The following is an 8,153-nucleotide window of genomic DNA, read 5'->3' on the forward strand; positions in this document are numbered from 1 at the left end:
CTAAGCAAAACCTCCCCCCGAGGAAACCGAGCACGTGAAATAATTGAAGAAAGGGCCTTTCTTTCCTCGCACCCGTGGGTGGATAAGCGGAGCAGATTCGGTTTTTCGTTTGAAAAAAAAAAAAAAGGTTCCCGGGAAGCAAGCAGTTTGCTTCCTAACCCCAGAATGCCCGCCACTTAGAAAAAAAAGAAAACTCCAAACCAAAATACCGATCCGCGGCCTACGTTTCTGTTGCTTTCTTGGCGAGCCGACACCGTCTTGCGTGGCGTTCGCCGCAATCAAGGAAGCGAAACCGAATAATTTGTGCGGCACCCAATCGGAGCAAAGTTTCCACGCGTGGATTCGAATTATTTTCGTTTCTGTCCTTTATAGCCTACCCTAAAAAACAAAAAAAAAAACAAAACCCTGACCAGAAAACCAAATGTCCAAACTATCCTAACAGATAACGTTTATTTAGCCGCTTATTCTCCAGTTTTAAAATGGAGAAACGGATTACGTACTCTCTGCATCCTGAGGCTGCAAAACAGTAAACTAAGATCGACCCAAAAAAAGAAAGAAATAATCCACTCTGCAAAAAAAAAAAATAATCAAGCTCCCTCTGCATGGGAGCTGAGAGTTCCTGGCATCGCTTAAAACCCTGGCATGGTTTTCATGCTAGACAGAAAAAAAAACCAAAACAAAACAAACTGCGAAATGGTTTCAAACTTAAAGCTGCATTTGCTTTTGACTTGTTTCACAGAAACAAAATGTAAGTTCGTCCATCTCAGCTGCTTCCCTGCTATTTCCGAGGACAACAATGGGATCTGGGCAAAGGGTGGTGGTGGGGAAGGGATTGCGGGAAGGCGCGGGCCTGGCGGGAGAGAAGGAGGGGGAGAAGGGAGGAGAGGAAAGTAAAGTGATGCCCTCTGCTGCATACTCGAATGCAGGGAGGGAAGAAGGATTTGGAAACCGTGCATACATTGTTACTGGGTCTATTATTTCCCTGGCGATGGGGAGAGAGACGCGGTTTGCACCCTCTGGAAGCCTCAGAAAAAATAAAAATAAAAATGAAAACGCCAGAGGAAAATGTCAGCCCTGCACACAAGCTTAGGGTCCGGGCTTCCGCAGATGGCTCCAGAGGTTAACGCGCTTTACGGCCCCGGCGGGCTCTGAAGCGGATTCCAGCGCGCTATAGAGAAGCCCTGCAGTGGGGAATAAGACAAAAAAAAAAAAAAGATTCTGAAGTGCCCCCCCCCGGGCAGGCTCAGGAGGCGAGAAATAAAGATGCGAACCACAAGAGACTGGGGAGGGGGAGAGGGGGGTCCTGAAACCCCGCATCTCCAGCGAGAGATTGCCAGAGCTTCCCACGCACATGTTCGGGGAACAAATCCAGCCATTGCCAGAAAAAGGCATCTTTTCAGCACCATTTTTTGTAAACGACGTGACATACCCCCCCGAATAAAGCGGCAGATACGTGTTAAATGGATTTCGGTTTCTAGATGAAAGATTATCCGTAAATTGATTTAATTTGTATCCGTGCCGGATTGTTCTTTCAAAGAAGAGCGAGACCGTGATAAATTATTTCGTTTGCAAAAAAAATAAATAAATAAATGCATTTAGTGCCCAGTATTTCAATTATTGCTAACTATACCAGCATATATTTCATATGCCGACAAACACTATCATGAAAAAAAATAAAACTATAGAGATGTTGTTTTTAAAATATAATAAATTGTAGCAATAAATTAACAAAGATTCATTTTATTCAAAGGTTTGCACAGCTATCCCGATACATTAGGCAAGCAGACTTCTACAATAAAAAAAAAAATATGAAATCTTGCATAGAAAATGTGTTTATATGTAGAGACACGAACATTTACTTTTCTCCTATTATTCCCATAAAAGATTGCCTTGTTTTATCATCTTTTTTTTAAATATTAAATATATCAAGTGCATATTTAAATGCTGAAGCTTTTATACGGTTTTAATAACTTAATATATCGAAAAATCATAAAACGATTGTATATATATTTTGTTTGTGTATATATGTGTGTGTGAATCAGTTGTCAATTTATATTTTTGTGTACATATATGTATATAAATAGATAGATAATTTAGCATGCTTGCTTGACATTTTCACATATCAACAGGTATGATTTCTCCATCTTTCTAGTACTGTTTCAATAACACATTTTAAAGGACATTCTTCTATACCATATTGAACAGCCAAATTGATGTTGCACTATATGGTACTGATACAATTGGGATTTAAATATTATATATTATTTACAATATAGACTAAACTGTAGGGGAAAAAATAAGGAAAATAGCGTTTTACAGAAAGAAGCTGTAGTTAAAAAGTTATTTTCTCTGGTTAAAAAGAAAAATGACGTTTTGAATAAAAATTTTGCAAACTTTTATTGACTTTAAACTACCCAGAAAACCCTAAAAGTCTTCCAAAAGTATTTTTAAAGATGTAACTATATAATGAGATATTTTATGTCCGGTCACTTGGGAAAAATAATAGAAATTTACAGAAAACTAAATGCCAGACCCTCGCCTCTCCCTGCCCCCCCCCCTTGAAAATCTAGCCTAGAGAAAACAAATGGCGAGGTTTTAACCATTAGGCGTAATATCGGAATTCAGTTATGAGCACAAAACTATTTCACAATCAAACGGTTTTTAAGATCAGTTCTCGGAAGCCTTTGCTTTTACGTCTTTCCAGGCGGCTTCCTACCTTTCTCATCTGGGCTCTCTGCAGCTTATTTTGAGGATTTTGTTTGGTTGTTTCATTTGGGCGCCCTATGCATTGAACAACGACAACACACAAAGTATATATTTTTTTTTTTTTACAAATCCTTTGGGCAATCTCATTTTATCTTGCACTTTCTAAAAGGAGTGGGTGGGTGGGTGAAAAGCTGCTGCCTTTTCTTCTTTTCCCGGGTTACCGGCGCGCTGCAAGAGTTGGCAGCGCACAATCCCCCTGCTTTTGTTACCCTGCAGCTCAGTTAAATCTTAGCTTTCACACAAATACCATTCTGGGATCATCCTCAAACATATTGCAACTTCTTAAAGTTTTGAATCTAAAGCAATGAGCTCACATTTACACTTCCTCAATCCTTTCCTTAATAGCCAAAAGTACAGGAAATGTTTTATTGCAGCGTCCTCAACATATTCTGATTGATGTACAAATAATCTGTTCTCTATTACATACTCTCTTTTTTTTTTCTACTTTATTCCTATTGCGCCGGGCGCAAGGAACAGGAGTCCTAAATCTTCATTTACCTAGCGCATATCATTTTTGTTTTTTTTAAACGGAGTCCTAATTGATGTATATTCTGGGCACTGGAGTACATGTCAGTTTTAATGAGAAAAAAATAAATAAAAACAAGTGACTTTTTCACTTCAAATTTATTTAACTCAAAATTCAACGCATCCTTAGAATTTTTTGTTTTTTTTTACCAGAAGGGATTTAGTAATTTATGTACACATTCTGAATTCTCTCGAAACGCCTAAAATAAAAATTATCTCACAATGAATTTACAAGAAATAATACAAATCAAGAAAAATGAAGAAAAATTCAGCTACAGTTTTTGGTTGTTTTTTTTTTGTTTTCAAAATCCAAAGTACTTTTGCAGTCCGAAGGGAAAAAAATAAGTTAAACGAAATCGACCATATCTACAAAACTTTTCAGTGTAGTGTGGATTTGCGCTTTACATCTGTAACAAATGAGAACTGTTCTCCACTTTTCATCAATCGGGCAATAAAAAAAAAACAAAACAAATAAAACAAACAAAAAACAAAACAAACAACCTAAAGAAGCAATCCAAATGTGAAAAGTAACGTCTCAGCGGTATAAAAGTTGGCATCGCCTATGTATTTAGTTTCCTTAGCAAATAAAACGCTAATACGCCTCAGCGAATGATAAATACTGTACAAAAAGTCTCAATAAAACAGCGCAGTCCAGTTGAAAAGGAAAACTAGTTGCATAACTAGTCCTGGGAAACCTTCTACAGAGGCAAATAGAGCACTGGTTACCTTTTTCCTTTGTTTTTTTTGATTTTTTTGTTTTTATAACAAAAGCATGAAAACATTTCTGTACAAAACCAAAGGAGTCCGAGAAGTGGGCCAGGCCGGGAGGGGGGGGAGGTGGGGCCCCGCTCTGGTCTTGCTCGTGTGCCGCCGCGGGGGGGGGGGGGGGAAGGGTCAGATGTGGTAAGGGGCACCGTCCCGTTCACCCCCGTGCCCGCGCTCTGGTAGTGCTGGGGCAGGGAGTGCAGTCTGCTGGCCGCCGCCGCCGCCGCCGGGTCCCCTCCTTCCCCGCCCGGCAAGTACATGCTGATCATCTCGCGCAGGTCCCCCGGGCAGGGGCCCCGCGTGCGCGGCGACGGGCGGGCTCACGCTGGGCTCCGACTTCACCAGCGCGCCCAGCGCGCCCAGCGCGCCGGCGGAGGCGGCCGCCGCCGCCGCTCTGGTGCGGGGACGGCGCCGGCGCCTGCTGGGGCCCCCCCGGGCCGGCCCCGGGCGCCGCCGGGCCCGCCGCCGCCGCCGGCCCCCCGCCGCTGTAGGCGAGCGCGCCGTAGCCGGAGGGCGAGGCGCCCATGTAGCCCTGCGAGCCGGCCAGCGGCTGTACTGCAGGGCGCTCATGTCGTAGCGGTGCATGGGCTGCGGGTTGTGCGGGTGGTGCGGGTGGTGGTGGTGCGGGTGGTGCGGGTGGTGGTGGTGCGGGTGGTGCGCGCCGGCGCCCGGGTGCTGGCTGTAGGCGAGCTGCGCCTCCTGCATCATGGCCGCGGCCGCCGCCGCCACCGAGCCCGGGTAGGCGCCGTTGGCCCAGCCGTTCATGTGCGCGTAGGCGGCCGCCGCCGCCACCGCGCGCCGGGGCTCTCCAGGCGCTGGCCCACCCGGCCGGGCTCACCCACCCCCAGGCCGCCGGGCCCCCGCCGGCCGCCAGCAGCCCGCCGGCCAGCGAGTACTTGTCCTTCTTGAGCAGGGTCTTGGTCTTGCGCCGGGGCCGGTACTTGTAATCCGGGTGCTCCTTCATGTGCAGCGCCCGCAGGCGCTTGGCCTCGTCGATGAAGGGCCGCTTCTCGGCCTCCGACATCACCTTCCATCGGCGCCCAGCCGCTTGCTGATCTCCGAGTTGTGCATCTTGGGGTTCTCCTGGGCCATCTTGCGGCGCTGCCCGCGGGACCAGACCATGAAGGCGTTCATGGGCCGCTTGACGCGGTCCTGGTTGTTCTTGTTGCCGCCGCCGCCGCCCCCGGCCCCGGCGGGGCCCGTGCCGCTCGGGGGCTGGCCGCCGGGCGAGTGCAAGTCCGTCTCCATCATCATGCTGTACATTCAAGAAGCTCTGCAGGGTCCGCCAACACCAAGCATAAAAAAAAAAAAATAAAATAAAAATTTAAAAATAAGAGAGAATAAAGTTTTGCAAAAAAAAAAAAAAAAGTCTATCTTAAAAATAAGTTCATGAGAGAAAAAAAAAGGAATTGAGTCAAGGCAATAAATGAGTAGAAACGAGCCGCACGGCTGAAAAGTTTCTCCTGCTTCTTTGGCGGATGGACTCAGGCGGCTGCTCGAACAGGTGCAATGCGATGCAACTCGCTTCGCTCCCCCACGCGCCCCAGCGGCTCGAGCCTTCCGCTCGCGCTGCGCAGCCCCCGGGCTTTGTCTGGCGCTGTCCTCTCTCCTCTCCTTTTTCTGGTTTCAGAGCTCTTAAGGGCGATGGCAGCCGCAGGTCCCAGGGAATGAAGGCGGGCAGACAGTGCGGGCGGGGGGGGGGGGGGGGGGAAGCAGCCACCGTCCAAAAACAAAACAAAACGAAAAAAAAAAAAAAAAGTGCAACGACAATACCCGCGGCAACTATTCTTCTCAAGGGGGGGTGGGAAGTGCGAGAGACCGAACTGGGAGGAGGAGAGGAAAAACAAACAAAAAAAAAACCAAACGAAAACCAACGAACAACCTTCCCCAAAAGCAACCCAAGCAGCGTTAAAGCCAGCGAGCGAGAGTAAAGGGGCGGCGGGGCAGCTGCCGTTCGCGCTGGCGACTTCCTCCCCTTTTTTTTTTTTTTTTTTTCCCCTCGGTCCGGAGAAGGGGGAAAGCGGCGGAGAAGTGCACGGAGAGGGAGAGCGCGGAGCAGCCGTACGGCGCGCGCCGGCGCGGGGGATTAAATGAGTTTTGCCGCGGCCAATGGGAAGGCGGCGGCTGGGGGATTATTTGCATTGCGCACGGGCCAGTGACGTCAGGAGGTGGGAAGGAAGGGAAAGGGAAAAAAAAAAAAAAAAAAAAAAAAAGGATAAACCACTGTGGGCGGGGCCAGAAGGGGTCACCGGCAATGCTGCTCCCCTCGGAAGGTAAATAAAGAGCTAAATCATCATCCTCCTCCTCCTAAGAAGAAGAGGAATAATAATTGTAATCATGATGGATTGGAATGCAGGCACGTGGCGCCCTCCTCGCGCCCACTTGCTCTCCGGGTTAGTCCCCCGCTCCATGGCTTGACTTTTTTTTTTTTTCCTCCCTATTTCGCACCTGACACCCCCCCCCCCTCCTCCCAAACTGCTGTCCAAGGTAGCGAAAAAATTCCTCCACTTTCCCTGCTGCTTATACCGATGACAAAAGTAAAAAAAACTGCAGTGGAGTTTAATTCTGGGAGATTCATTCGGATGCACATGCATGTGTCAGCTTGGCCACCAACGATTTCATGAAATATATCTGGAGTAGATTTTTTTAATTTATTTTTATCATGATAGCAGAACGGTTAATTTTAACGCGCTACCATTAATATCACAACGCAAATCACCTTGCTGTATTTTTTTTTTTTTTCCCCCCTTCGGTTCATTTTCAACCAAGGTCTGTTACTCTCACGGCATCTTGCTTATTAACACTTGTCACTCACGTCGATAGGGGCGAGCTGAATTTTTAATGCTGTCTCTAGAAATTGCAGATGTCGCACTGTGACTGCGGATACCGAGAGTGCAAGAAATATTGGGACACGGCAAGCGTCAAAGGCCATGTGGGCCTGCCACAGCACTTTTTTTTTTTTTTTTTTTTTTAATTACCTTTACAGCATGTAAGCTAAATCGAGTCGAAAGAATTGCCTTTGAAAGGGGGGGGGGGGCTACCTTTAATTCTGCTACCTCACTTCACCGCTCACTAGTGTTATCTCCATCCACGGTAGTGCAAGATCGCTACCGAACAGCTGAGTTTTCCTGAGTTGGCCATTTCATGTCTTTTCCATGTGAATGAGGCGTGCATTGGTGTTGGACTATTTACTTAGCTCTGGGATGGCCCAACATTTTGTGTCTGGGGGGGGGGGGGGGCATGCAGCACCCCCCCCCCCCCCCCCACCACCACCACCCATGCAAGTGGGGAGGCGGCACGCGCATTTCCCAGCATTGAACTCCAGCTGCAGGTGTAACTTGTTGCCAAGTGACAGTTGATTGACAGCGACTGCAGGTGCCAATCAGCCAGCAAGGGTACCCTGTGCCAGGAGTCTCAATGTCTCCCGGTCTGAGCCTGGGGGGGGGGGGGGGGGGGGGAATCACAAACCCTCGCCATAGGAGCCTCAGCCATAGGCTTTACATTGTTGTTTTGTTTTTGGTTTTTTTTTTTATCCCGCCAGCGCTGCCAACCCAAACCCAAAACAAAAGAAACCAAAACAAAACAAACAAACAAACAAACACAACAGGCAGCGCCGAGGAAGCTTCACGAAGCAGCCTTTCCCTTTAGATAAGGCAGCCTGGCGCAGTGCAGCCTATCCTGACTCGCGGTGCTCCAGGTTTTACCGGCAGAGGCTTAATGATAAGGATGATAAATAATAATAATAATAATTAATACTATTTATTATTATTATATCTTATATTGCATCTTTACAGAAGGATAAGGATGATAAAAAAGAATAATATTATTCTTTTTAATCTTTTTTATCATCCTTATCCTTCTGTAAAGATGCATATAAGCATATGATAATAATAATAATAATAATTATTATTATTATATGCTTATGTTGCATCTTTACAGAAGGATAAGGATGATAAAAATAATAATAATTATTATTATTATTATATGCTTATGTTGCATCTTTACAGAAGGAAGCATATCTGGATGTCGGCGTGCTGTTCGAGGAGCGTAGAGCACGTGCATTTTTTTGTAGTGCGATTATTTGATATTCAGCGTTA

The 8,153-nt window shown here is 46.5% G+C and overlaps 1 pseudogene; it reads right to left on the minus strand.

Moving 5' to 3' along the window:
- Positions 1-2,650: 2,650 nt before the first annotated feature.
- Positions 2,651-5,319, minus strand: LOC115092467 (annotated as a pseudogene).
- Positions 5,320-8,153: the final 2,834 nt, after the last annotated feature.

The sequence above is a fragment of the Rhinatrema bivittatum genome, chromosome 5 (assembly GCF_901001135.1).
Source record: "Rhinatrema bivittatum chromosome 5, aRhiBiv1.1, whole genome shotgun sequence".
NCBI classification, from domain to species: domain Eukaryota; kingdom Metazoa; phylum Chordata; class Amphibia; order Gymnophiona; family Rhinatrematidae; genus Rhinatrema; species Rhinatrema bivittatum.